Source organism: Equus quagga, chromosome 10, assembly GCF_021613505.1.
Source record: "Equus quagga isolate Etosha38 chromosome 10, UCLA_HA_Equagga_1.0, whole genome shotgun sequence".
Taxonomy (NCBI): domain Eukaryota; kingdom Metazoa; phylum Chordata; class Mammalia; order Perissodactyla; family Equidae; genus Equus; species Equus quagga.
The window spans coordinates 114,171,944-114,186,184 of NC_060276.1; positions in this window are offsets into that span (position 1 = coordinate 114,171,944).

Consider the following 14,241-nt stretch of genomic DNA (forward strand, 5'->3'; position numbering starts at 1 on the left):
TGAAAATCAAACACACTTTCAAACACTATTGAATGTATTCATGAATAAGAGACTCAAAAAAATAAGATCCAGAGCAAGTCATTTAACTTCTCTGAGACTCACTTTCCCCACCTGTAAAATGGAAATGATAATACATCCCTCCCTTACCTAGAACGAGCCCTTGAAGTTGGACACCAATTCAGAGCGGTGTACACGCGGATTGAGGCACATGGATATTAACTCCAAAAGGATTTCCACAACTATCTTGAGCTTTGGGCAGTACTCTTAGGAAAAGTTTCAGCTTCCATGATCACTACTTTGAAGGTGAAAACATTTGCTTTGATTGATCAGAGATGAGTGTTTTGCCTAAAAATCAATCTCATCGTTGCCTGGTCAGTCACCAAAGCCCTGAGCAGTAGTATCTTCTATGCTCTGGGGGCTTCTCAGGGGAAAGAGGGAGGCATTTCCCCATCACTGTTAAGGCCTTATCTCAAGCTGGTGTCGGGGATCTGCTGTTGGGCCAGATGTTTCATACAGAATGGCAGCTGAGGGTTCTTTTGCTACAAATTATAGTAGAGAGAGCTCCATGCATTTCTCAGTTGGACTGTAGCATCTTGACCATCTGGTCACGGTCTTGAAAACAGAAGTGAGTAAATAAAAGTAAGGTACCCATTACTTCAACAAATATTTAAGAAATGTCTCCTATGAACCAGGCACTGTTCTAGGCACTGGGGAATACATCAGGCAACAAGACAAGTTTCTGCTGTCATAGACTTTACATTTTAATAAGGAAGATAGATGATAAACAACAAAATAAGAAAATAACATAAGAAAAATAGCAGTTGGTCATGTGCAGAGAATCAAGATCACTCTGATTGAAAGGGAGTGACTAGGTGTCTATGTAGGAACCAGTGGTCAAGGAAGACCTTTCTAAGGAGATGACATTTAAATGGAGGCTGCCACTCAACATTCATGTGGCAGAGCATTCCACACAGAAGGACCAGCAAGGACAAATAAGAATGCAGTCCTTGAGTCAGGAACAGCTATTGTATGTTTGAAGAATCAGAAGGCGGCCACTGTGTGAGGGGTATTGTGTTAAATGGAGTGGGAGTGGGCGAATTTACAGGGGTAGGCAGGGGCACGATCTAGCGGGGCACAGTAGGCCACGGTAAGCCACCTGCTTTTTATCGTGGGATGGGAATCCATAGGAAGGTTTTTAGCATGCATGTGGCAAAATTGGATTTATATTTTGAATGACTGTTCTTGAGGGAAGTGAGCATGGGGGCAGGGAGACAATTCAGGAGCCTGTTGCCAGTGGCTCAGAAAGGAACATGACAAGGATGTGGTGAAAAGTAGCCACGCCCCGGATACATTTTGAACAGGATCTGTTGATGGATCGGATGTGGGAGGTAAGGAAAGAGAGGAGTCAAGGACGACTCACTAATTCATGTTATTTAAAAAAATGCCCTGATTGCCTTCATCAGGTATTGAAGATATAAAAACCAGAAGGGTTTTCCCTGCCTCTGCGCTCATGCATTCTGTTCCTCTCAATGAACTCTCATGCTCTGGAGGCCCACCTGCTGATGTGTGATCCTCACCTCTCTTGCATGCTCTAGACGCTCACTCGAGCACTTACGGTCTCTTTCTCCTACATCAGTGTTTTTTCCTGAACCACTGAATCATTCCTATGTGCATTCAAACATGCTGCTCTTTTTTAAAGATTTTTATTTTTTCCTTTTTCTCCCCAAAGCCCCCCGGTACATAGTTGTGTATTCTTCGTTGTGGGTTCCTCTAGTTGTGGTATGTGGGACGCTGCCTCAGCGTGGTTTGATGAGCAGTGCCATGTCCGCGCCCAGGATTCGAACCGACGAAACACTGGGCCGCCTGCAGCGGAGCGCGCGAACTTAACCACTCGGCCACGGGGCCAGCCCCTCAAACATGCTGCTCTTTATCCCACCTTTAAAAAAAATCTCTTAACCCCTACCCCCATCTCCCTTCAGCTAAGTCCCATTCTTCTGTTTGTCTTTATAGCAAAACTTCTCCAAAAAGTGGTCTCTATTTGCTATTTCTCACTGTGTCTTGAATCCACTCCATCCACGGTTTCTCACCATACTTACAATCACTACTCCATTGAAACTATTCTTGTCAATGTAACCAGGGACTCTGCGTAGCCAAATCCAGTGGCCAATGACTCAGTCTTTATCGTACTTGACTCAGCTGACGATTCCCTCCTCCTCGAAACATTTTCTTCACTTGGCTTTGGGGACTCACTCTCCCCTGGTGTTCTTCCTTCCTTGCTGCTTCTCCATATCTTCTTTGTTATTCTTCTGTCACTACCTCATCTTGCCAAATGCTAAACACTAAAATGTCCCAGGATTCAGTCCAATACCCTCTTCTCTTGGAGTGCCTATGCTTACATCCTAGGAGACCTCATTGAGTTTTATGTTTAACCCTATCCGTATGCTGACAACTCCCACATTTATATCTGGACTGGATTCCTCAACTCCAGACCACCTGCTTAACATCTCTATCTGATGTCTAATAGGTACCTTGAACCTAACATATCCTAAAACTAATTCCCATAGAGAAGACTCCTCCCTACAGCCGTTTCCATCTGAATTAATGTCAGTTCCATCCTTCTAGTTACTTGGCACCAAAACCTAGGTATCACTTTTGACTTTTTTTCTCTTAAACCTCACCTCAAGCCAGTCATCAAAACTGTCAGTTCTGCCTTCAAAATAGATCCACACTATTTACACAGCTCACTAATGCCACCACGACCACCTATGGTCAAGCCACCATCTCTCTCCTGGATAACTGCAATGGTTAACTAACCGGTCTCCTGTCTCTCCCATTGCCCCTACGCTCAATAACTAGCAGGCTCCTTTTAACACAGCAGGCAGATCATGCCATGTCTTTGCTTGCAGCCTCCAACAGTTTCCCCTCTCACTCACAAGGTTCCTTGCTCCTTCCTGACTTCATCTCCTGCCCCTCTCTTCCCTGCTCATACAGACCATTTGGTTACTCCACTAATTGGCTGTGGGGCCTTTGCACTTTTCTCTGCCAGGAAGGTTCTTCTCCCAGGTATCAGAGAGGCCTTTCTTTTATAATACTCCATTTCAAACAGGAATACCCCACTCTCTAGCATTCCCTACTCCTCTTTCGTTGTTTTATTTTTCCCCATAGCACTTCATACCATAGGATAATTTTAAATCATTTTCAATTTCCTATTTCTCCTACTAGAATGTAAGCTCCATAAAGGAGGAAGGGGATCAATAAATATTGTTGAATGAATAAATGAATGAATGGACTAGGCATCTAAGGACAATGGGATTCTTGAGAAATGAGGTAAAAAAACTAATAAGAGTAATAAAGGAACGATTATTTATTTTTATTTCCTTCCTTCCTTCCAGCCTCCCTCCCTCCCTCCCTCCCTTCCTTCCTTCCTACCTTCCTTCTTTCCTTTCATTTTTTACTCTTTACCTTGCATGTATGTCTTAGTATTCTACAGGAATAGGGGGTGGGACTAGAGGTTAGAAGGCAAGACAAGCTGATTTTAAAGATTATTATTTTTATTAGTATTAAATAAGCAGGTGAATCATGCTGGACATTTGTAAATTTTCATTTTTCTAAATGCTTTTGTTCCACTAGTCATTGAAATAGCCCTGAAAGTTAGACAATAAAGTTATTATCGCATTTTGGTGATGACAAAGGTGAGATAGGAAAAGCTAAATGATAATAATAACTACTACAAAATGTGAGGATTATTATATTATGAGAAGCATTGGTTCCTGGGGATAAGTCTAGCATCAGAAGGGGAACTTTTTTTTCTTTGGTGAGGAAGATTGGCCCTGAGTGAACATCTGCCAATCTCCCTCTTTTTGCTTGAGGAAGAGTGGCCCTGAGCTAACATCTGTGCCAATCTTCTCTATTCTGCATATGGGACACCACCACAACATGGCTTGATGAATGGTGTGTAGGTCTGAGCCTGGGATCCAAACCTGCGAACCCTGGGCCACCGAAGCTGAGTGCACGAACTTAACCACTACACTACCGGGCTGGTCCAGACAAGGGGAATTTTAAATAAAGATTGGGGGGGAAAAATCTCTCAAGTTCTATCAATATAATTCAATTTTTTTCTCCCATATTTGATTATTTTAAAGGAGACTCAAAAATTAAAGATGCCATATGGGGCATCAGAAAGAGCAACAGACAAGTCACTAAGATCTCTCGGTTCCATTCCAAAATCTGTAAATAGAAATGATCCTTGAGGCATTCCTTAGCTTTCTTAGTTTTTGGCTTCCCCATCTCTAAGTTTGTATGTTCCCATTCCCTTCGCCCCCATGCAACGCAGATACACAAGTGAATCTTCCTGAAGGCCAAGAGATGTATGATATTTTGAGATCCCATCTACCTTGGTAATTCTATAATCAAGAAAAGATATCTGTACCCCCATATTCATTGCAGCATTATTTACAATAGTTGAGACATGGAAACAACCTAAATGTTCACTGACAGATGAATGGATAAAGAAGATATGGTGTATATATATCCAATGGAATATTATTCAGTCATAAAAAAGAAAGAAACCCTGCCATTTGTGACATGCATGGACCTTGAGGGTATTATGTTAAGTAAAATAAGTTAAACAGAGAAAGACAACTGTATGATATCTAAAAACATATATAAAACAAACTCAGATACAAAGAACAGACTGGTGGTTGCCAAAGGGGGGGTTAGGGGGTGGGTGAAATAGACGAAGGTGGTCAAAAGGTACAAACTGCCAGTTATAAGATAAATAAGTCCTGGGGACGTAAAGTACAACACAGTGACAAGAGGTAACAATACTGTATTACGTATTTGAAAGTTGCTAAGAGAGTAGATCTTAAAAGTCCTCATCAAACACACACACGATTTGTAACTATGTGTGGTGATGCACGTTAACTAGGCTTATTATAGTAATCATTTCACAATATATACATATATCAAATCATTATTTGTACACCTAAAACTAATGCAATGTTATATATCAATTATATCTCATTTAAAAAAATAAAAATTTTAAAAACATTTTAAAAAAAGAAGGCTAGGTTCTATAGGAACAAATTCAAGATCAGAGACTTTTACCAGTCAATCATATAACTATAAAATAGAAATTTATTAGCTCATCCTCTTATAAGCTGAACTTCAGTTCAAGGTTAAGAACCACATTTGCTGTGTGTACCTTCCACTAGGCCATATTCAGTCACTTAATTTCCCTTATATCTTTATCCCAACCCTCTCTCACCCATTTTGCTCAGGCATATACCACAAGTCTGTCAGTGTAGGAAGGATTATAATTACTGCTTTCCCACTGAATCTCCCTTTGTCTGATGAGGAAGGGAAGGAAAAGGGGGAGGAGGTCATTTAAAAGATTCTGCTGGTGTATAATTTTCAGAATATGAATTCTTACTGTGATACGCCCTGTAACAATATTGTATAAAAAGAAAACCATAAAGGCTCATATCTATCGAAGACATATTTTAATATTTCAGGCTCATTTTAAACCTCTCAGACCTGGATTCCCTTTTACGCTGTCTTTCTAACACAGCACTCTGGCATCTTAGCCCCTGACTAGACAGAAACTAACCAAATCTCTTTCAATAACAGACATGATAGTCCACTTGCTCCTTATCACCCTAGGAAGAAACTTTTAATTTAATCAAATCAAACTTTCCTCTGAGAACCACTCAGAGGGCTTGTTTTTGAGCGACTGGTCCAGTTTGCATGTGACGTGGGACCAATAACCCTTCCTGTAGTCACCCCCAAAATTTCAGATCCATCTTTAGCTGTGGGCCTGGCTGTGTGAGATGCTAAAATCTACCTCTTACACATTAGCCTTCCAAGGAGCAGGATGGAGGGAGATCCATGAACCCTTTCTTCCTGAGGCACTAGCTTTGTCTCTGATCAAGAAATGTGATCTTCTCTTCTCTATGGCTTTTTGTTATTATTATGATGATGTTATTCATTCTGGCTTTCCTCAGGATCCTCGCCATCAATTGGCAGACAGATGTCCTTCTCTATGGTTCTTCCTATGTCCTGCTGTGTCACTGGCTAGTGACAAGCTGTGGCTAAGTTGTCAGCTCCCTAATTACAGGACAGTCTAATTACAGACATGTTACACTCCCAAGGTATTATTACTGAGGCCCTGTCTGCCATCACCCAGAAGTAACCTAGCAAAATGTCATCACAATTGTTAGGGGATTGGTATATGGAAAGACATAAATTCTCCCATGCATCCTTGGTCTTGGGAATGCCCTTGGACTCGGGGGAGGGGTCAGCTGACAGGATCCTGCTGAGTGGGCCAAAGTAAAACACTAGGTAAGAGGGGGGAGCTGAGGGGACAGAAGCATGGGGAATGGAGAAGGGCCATTAAGCTGGATTCCTCAGAGCTGTTCAGCATGACAAGGCAGTTTTCTCTGCCCCCACCCTATTCAATCCTTGCTCACTTCACCCTGGAGGCGTTTTGTGTTTGTTTGCTTACGCTTAATAACATGTGAATTCTTGTTATGAGGGGATATCAGTGTCCGCAAGTGGAAAGTTAGTCTTGTGATCGTTCCACTCTGAAGAGGTTGAAAGACATGAATGACTCTATTCCTATAGAGGACTTCCGCCTGTCTGGAGGGACGCATGGGATCCCTTACAGAACAGAGCTGGGAAAGACAGCCTCCACCCACCTCAGCCCAATGTGCTTGCCAGGAAGGCTCCAGAAAGGACCGGGGGTAGAAAAATTAAGAGAATTAAGAGAAAATTAATTAATAGAGAACTAAAATTAAGAAGAAAAAATTTTAAAAACCTCCCAGTTGCTCATCAGAGGCTGACTGTCAAGATGGAAAGATTTCTCAATGAGAAAAATAATGTTGGGCACCATCCTCTGGGCTTCCTGTATATTTGAGATGAGCCAATAATAAGATTACTTTCTTTCTGGTAACATCCCTGGCGAGCCTTCCTTCTAGTGTTGTAAGATCTAAGGGATATCCTTCTAACTCTAGATGACTGATATCTCAAGATGACCAGGCTCCAGGAGAATCTTCCAGAAAACTAACACGACCTACACTGGTTACAAATATAAGCTATGGCCATATCAGAAGGTATTGACACAGTGGAGGAGAGCTTTGGACCCTCAATATGGACTTATTGGAAGAGCTGACATAGCTTTTATAAAGCCTCTGGGGCCCCAAGTATGCTCTCAGGATCACCAACACATTATTTGCACAATGATTTAAGAACCCAGCCAGGTTGCAGGGCTGCCCCTGCAGGTCACTATGTCTCAAGGGGAATGAGAGTGAAAAGATTCCCAGCTGATTTGCAGGCTGGAAAACATACTTTGCAAAGCAGAAACTGAGCAGTGGGACTTGGCAGTAGAGAACATGCATTGATTCATTGATTCACTCATTCTTTCATTCAAGAAATATTTATTGAGCATTTACTACATGGAAGGCATTGTACAAGGTGTTGTGGCTACAACTGTGAGCCCAACAGATGCAGCTTCTAGTACTATTACACTCCAGGGGGTGTTCCACATTGGAGCTCCACCACCACCACCACCCCACATTATATCAAGCATGTTACAATGCACACTTGTCACACATTAAATAGATGTTGCTATACAATTTTTCAAAAAAATTTCAAAATATTTATAATTTTGAACTTCTTTTATTTTGGGAAGATTCGCCCTTTGCTAACATCTGTTGCCAATCTTCCTCCCTTTTTCTGCCCCCAAAACTCCCAGTACATAGCTGTGTATAGCTGCAAGTTCCTCTATATGAGCCACGGCCACAGCATGGCCACTGACAGAGTAGTGGTGCTGTTCTGTGCCTGGGAACTAAACCCCGGCTGCTGAAGCGGAGCTCCCCAAATTTTAACCACTAGGTCATCAGGGCTTGCTCTATAATTTTGAATTTTGTTCAGAATAAAAAATTCAGTTTGTTCTTGTGATTTAAATTCTGTTTGCATATACTATATAAGAATTAGGTTTCAGCCAACTGGTTGCTATATCATATCATTAATTTTTGTAGACATTTAATTATTCATGTATTATTTTTAATTTTGCAGATTATTTTCATACATTGGAGGCCAATATCCTTTTTTCCCCCTCAGGTTCAAATTATGAAACCTACCCTGAAAATCTTGAAAGCCCTTGGTATTTGGTCTGACATGTAAGAGATTCAGCAACCCCAATGGGCCCTCCTGTTGTGGAACTTACCTTCTAATGTGGGAGAGAACATAATTACTGAATTATCCAATAGTGTATACATTTTAAATTATGATAAGAGCTAGGGTGGAATGTATAAGATGTTCTACTAGGATTGAACTCGGGATCTAACCTTGTCTTGGGAGGAGGAGGGTGTTAGGACAAGTTTTCCTGAAGTGATAAGCTCTGAGCATTGAAGGATAAGTGAAAATTAAAGAGGAATGAAGTCAGGAAGAACATTCCAGAAAGAGAGATCAGCATGTGCAAAGTCCCAAAGGAGAGAAGGATCATGGGCTGTACAAAGGATTGGACTACAAATGAGATGGAGGAGAGTGGTAGTTGGTAAGGTCAGAGAGGAGGTAGAGGACCCACAGGCCACTGGAGTGATACTGGCCTCTAAAGAGTGATGGAAGTCATAGGAATTTGTTTGAAGAACACCAGTGACATATCGACTCCTGAGATTCCCAGGGTGGGTGGCCAGGGTTGGGGAGTAGAGAATGAAGAAAGGTACAAACCAAGAACAGACTCCACTACTGACCCCAAGAAGCACAAGCACAGCAGCCCATTAGATGAGTGCTTTAACCCAACCAATTTAGGAGATAGTAACTATCCTCTGGGCCACTACTTGCCTCCAGTGGTTCTGAACTGTGGGCAATTGTGCCCCTCAGAAGACATCTGGCAACGTCTGGAAACTTTCTTGGTTGTCACAGCTGGGAAGAGTGGCTTTCATTTCTACCCAGTCTCATAGAGCTTGAGGCAATCTCAACGAAGTCCTCTAATTTATACTCCTGTGACTATGATACTACATTCTGCTCCTGCAGATACACTTATACATTTTATATATAAGGAAGAGTCCATGAATTTCTCCACACTTAGCATTGCAGTCTGAAAGGTTGAGTTTATGCTGTCATTAAAATCTACATTCTGTTGCATATTACATCAAGGCAATAGAGATGCGGTCAATATATCCCTGTTTCACTTTCATATGTTTGGGGAAATTCTCACATCATTACTTAGTGTTCTCCAGGCTAAATAAGCCTATCATCTTCTTTAATTTGAAACTCACATTTTATTTTCTTTCCCTTTTATCATTTCCTTAGCTCTCCATAGACCCCCTTCAATTCTTCCATATGCTCCTTTAAATTTGCAGGCCCAAATTGCACCCAGCCTCTAATAAGGTTGATTTTTAACCATGTAACATATGGCATATCTGATTATAAGAATTAATTCATAATTTTTCCTCATTTCATATTGATGACATTAGTTATCAGTAGCATGTTAATTTTAAGATTAAATTGACAATTCTTCTTGTATATCATATTGAACTAGCTACTAAAGTTGAAAGAAGGCAAATAAACAGCCCTAGGGTGTTAAATAAATTATTCTTCTCTTATATTACTCAATGATAAATCTCAAATACATATACCACACTGAACTTTTTATAGTGGAAGCTTTGGGACCCATGTGTGACTCCACTCAAAGCCCCCTTGAAAGGACAGGATCAAATGTTTATTTTTATAATATGTGGCCCCAATCTCAGACACAGTGCTGTGGACCAAGAATGACCACCTGGCCTGAGGTCAACCACGACTGTCAAACCAAAGATTAGCTAAATCCTTTTACTTGAGAATTTGAACTCAGAGTCACAGAAAATGCAGTCAGTCAATGGTGGGTGATAGAGCTGTAAGGTCATGTAACTGGGGCCATTTTGAGTCTTTTACAAGCGGTCAACATTGTTGGAGAGTAAAGACGAAGTGAAGCAGAAATCAGAGAGGTCCTGTGGTTGCTAACAGACAAAGAGTTGAAGAGGGACAAAGAGAGAGCTTCACATCAGAGTCTTCCCTTCTCCCATTCGTGGGGAGCTTGGCCACATTTTGATTCCTGCATCTAAGTGATTACATAGTGCAAATGTACTACAACTGCCTTCTTTCCATGAGCTAGCGTGAGCAGATTTCTAACTCTTGCAACAAAATGATTCCCAGCTAAGAACAACTTCACCACCAGACATCACCAGAGTCATGATGCTGTAAGTCTGACACAGCACTGAACATCCAAGACAACCCTGCCTCCACCTCTACTCCTCATTGGCAGAAGATGTTCTCAGTGAGTCCCTCAGACATACACAGGAGGCCTTTCTATTTCCATTGACAATGCCAATGCCCTAATGGTGACATGGAAATGGTTTTGCTCATTACCAGGTTTGTTAATAGCCAGCAGTAACCTGCTGTGGACTTTCACATTTTTTTTAGAAAAAGTATTTAGCAGTTCAGTATAAAAAAGAAAAGAAACTGGGATAAGAATACTTCTAAACACTTTTAGAAAAGTCTGTCTTCTTTGCCGTCCACTTAAGTGCATACTTAGGTTAATTAATGGTTCTTAATGAAGAGAGTTCCAGTGGATAATTCCACTTACTAGTATGGAGACAAGGCAACAATGGAGTGTAAGAAGTAAAATTAGGAAAGAGTGAGTGTTTAGGTCAAAGAGAGTCAAGTAGGCTTTTGAAAGGAGGTAGATTTTGGTGTAGTACTAAGGGGTTTTAGAAGTCAGTAATAATTTAAAAAAAGAATTTGAATGCTGTAATTCGCCCTTTGCTTACTTTTCCTGACCATTGTATGTGTGCTATGTTAAAAATATTTTAAACATGAAAAAAAAAGAATTACCCAGATGAAACGAAGTATGAGAAATGGGGGGGGGGGAAAGCATATCAGGCAGAGGAAGAAGCAATGAATACAGCTTAATATGCTCAGGAAACAAAATGGTTGGAACGTGGATATTGGGAGAAATATATGGCAAAATCTGATAAATAATTTTTTTTAAAGTCTATAATATAGGTTGCAGGGAGGAAGGGATGGCATGTGCGGCATATGCAAAAGAGTGTTCAAAGAAGAATGACATGCCTGTCTGAGTAGAGTGAAGGAAGCACGCTGGACTGAGCATATGGGGCCAAATCGTGGGAGGCCTTGAGAGCCAGGCTCATGAGTTTTAACTTAATCTGAAAGCCAGTTGGTATATTTGGGAATGAAATGATGATATGTCCTTTTATTTAGGGGAAATATTGATCTGGGTTCAGTATTTTTGAAGGGAGAGAGTGAAAGAGGTAAATGGCCACATTATGAGGTAAATGGAGGAATGTGGGCTGAGATAATAAAAACCTAGACAAGGATGGTGGTAGTAGAAATTAAAAGAAAGGATGGAGTCTAAGCAACACTATAAATAAAGGTTAATGTGTATGGTGACTGATTTGGTATGGGGAAAAGAAAAAAAGGAAAATTTTCAAATGTTATTCAACCAATTAATTATTCAACAAACATATACAGCAACAAATATATATTCTCTGATGTTGTTATATCCGAGAAGGGTCTTATTTGTTAACAACCCAAACTGAATCTAGTTATTTTAGGCACAAAGGAAATTTATCATAATATCAGGGGCTTACAGCATCAGTGAGAGCTTGAAGGATCAGACCTAGAAAGATGACAGAGCCAAAAGAGCAGTCTTTCTAACCTGAGCTCCATGAGAAAATTAAGCTCCACCACCCTACAGCATACATTACATATAAGGACTTAACTCCTCTCCTTCGCACCTAACGTGGTACTAGTTATGCGTCATCTTTGGCAGAATTGAGGAAATTGTCACTCAAATAATCTTTAGTTTCTGTAGTTCAAATGAGGTACCCCAACTGAGAAACGCTGTCTGAGAGCTGAGCAGAAGTCATCACAACAAGATGGTCCTGGCCACATACTACTCACTGCCTTTGTTCCAAAATTATTGCTTTACTTGCTCAAGATTTAAAGTCTCAGGAGCATGGGGAGGGTACAAGTATCTGGGAAGGCTTTAAAAAGAGATGCTTTGAAATGGATCTTGAAAAAATCAGGGATTTTTGCAAGTCCAGCAAAAAAGAGATCATCATGTGCAAAGACAGAACATTGAAATAGCTTGGCATGTTTGGGAATGGTGAGAAGGGTGATGGGGCTGGGGATAGTGAGACTGGGGGTTGAGGGCAGAAGATGAGGTAGGAAATGTGAACAGGCCATGAAGGGCCTGACATGTCCTCACTAAGAATTTAGACTTTATCCTCTAGGCCGGGGAAAGTCACTGAAGTTAGTAAAGTTTGACAGTGACGTGATCAGACTTGTTTTTCCCAATAGGAATATTGATGGGGGATGAGTTATAAGAAGGAAAGCCTAGAAGAGTAAGGAAACTCTTTATATATATAAAATACAGCAGGGGCAACAGGCTGTTCATACATGATTTATGTATATAAATCAAGATTCAGAAATGTCTCAGTGACTAGTGTAGACAGGCACAGTTTGCAAGGGAAGAGTGAAGATTGAAACCAGGAGGCAAGGAAACCATCCAGGAATGAATTTAAATCATCCAGGTGATAAAGGATAAGGTTTTGCAAAAAGGGGTGGTAGTAATAGTGGGGAAAAGACATTGTAGGAATGATAATAAGGCTAAAGGAAGGGTCATGAGTTACTCTCACAGATCTATAGAATTATCGGGCTATATGTGACATAAAGACAGTCTGCAGTAAGTGAGAAAAAGAAGGAAGAGGCCAGCAGTGGGGGATACTCAAAGTTAGGGGATGCAGTGAGGAAAGGAGCCAACAGAGGAGACAGAAGAGCAAGAAGAGAATGTCAAGGGTGCAATGTTGTGGGGGGTGACATGCAAGCCTGACTTAAGAAAGGGGAAGTAGTTACAACAACCAGAAACATCCACCCCAAGGAGATACATTTCATTTTTTTGTCCCTTAAATCCCTCAGATCCTAGTCTCATTTAAATAAAGAACAAACACTTCTAATCTTGTTCACATGACATAGAATAACCACATCTCCTTGCTTCTTCCTGTTACCTTCCTTCCATCAAAATCTTATTTACTCTCCAGGGTATTTATTCTGACAGCACTAAAAGTATACTAGTGATAGCTATGACCATATTGCTTGGCATGGTCCACTACTTTTAGGAATCTCTCCCAAGGAGTTACTTAAAATGTATTCAAGACTGGTTATAGCTGTAGTGCTCATCGTATAAACAAATAAAGCAGAACAAAACCCAAAAAGATACCTGACATGAATTAAGGAAAAAGAAAAAATAATCCCCGAATGTACTAGAACAGGAATTGGAAAGAGGTCATAGACTCTTACAGGTAAATAAGATTAAATTTTATATTATTTTGTATTTTTATTTTCAATTACGTAGTTATTTATATGTTTATTTTAAAGATGGTTAAATAGTGAATAAAAATAAAATATAAAAGTTATTTCTGGCATGATATTACAAGGAAAAGAATTTTCATTTACTGGATTAAGTTGCCATATAGTAATAGAGTTAAAAGCCACTGAGTAAATAAGGAGCTTGCACAATGTATTCTTATGAGCAGAAAGTTAAACCGGACTGGTAAAATTATATTTCAATTAAAAAAAAGATGAGATTGAAATATGCATGAGTACTCAAAGACTAAAAATATGATTTTATAAGCTTTTCAGGAAAGCAATATAAGGCTATATTATTTACATAGAAACAGCCACAGATAAGAAGAACTCCGGAAGAAAGAGATTTATTTAGTCATTTAGTATGAAATGGGAATTCATGTTTATTTGATACCAGCCATGAGAATTATCACAAAACATTCTCTGGAATAAGAGAAGCACACAAATTTTTTAAAAAAGCTTTGAGCCTATTTCCCACTCCCAAAGACATACAGAAAAAAAAATTCACGGAAACAATGAACGGGGGAGAACAGCTCAAATTTAAGAGAGGAAAAGATGAATATGCTGAAAAATGAGGAGGATGACAGTTGAGAGGAAAGAAGAAAAATGGATAATAAGAGGAAAAGTATTGCAGAAAGGTTCTGTAGCTCACAACAGGCTATGGGAAGCAAAATATTTTAAAGGTGAACTTGAGTAAGAATAAGACTATGTGAAAGAAAGTTCCCGGATGGTAGCATGACAGAAGTGAAAAGGTGTTTAAAAAAGATACAGAGATTAAAGGACAGGAAAATATTGGAGCCATTTAAAGATATATGT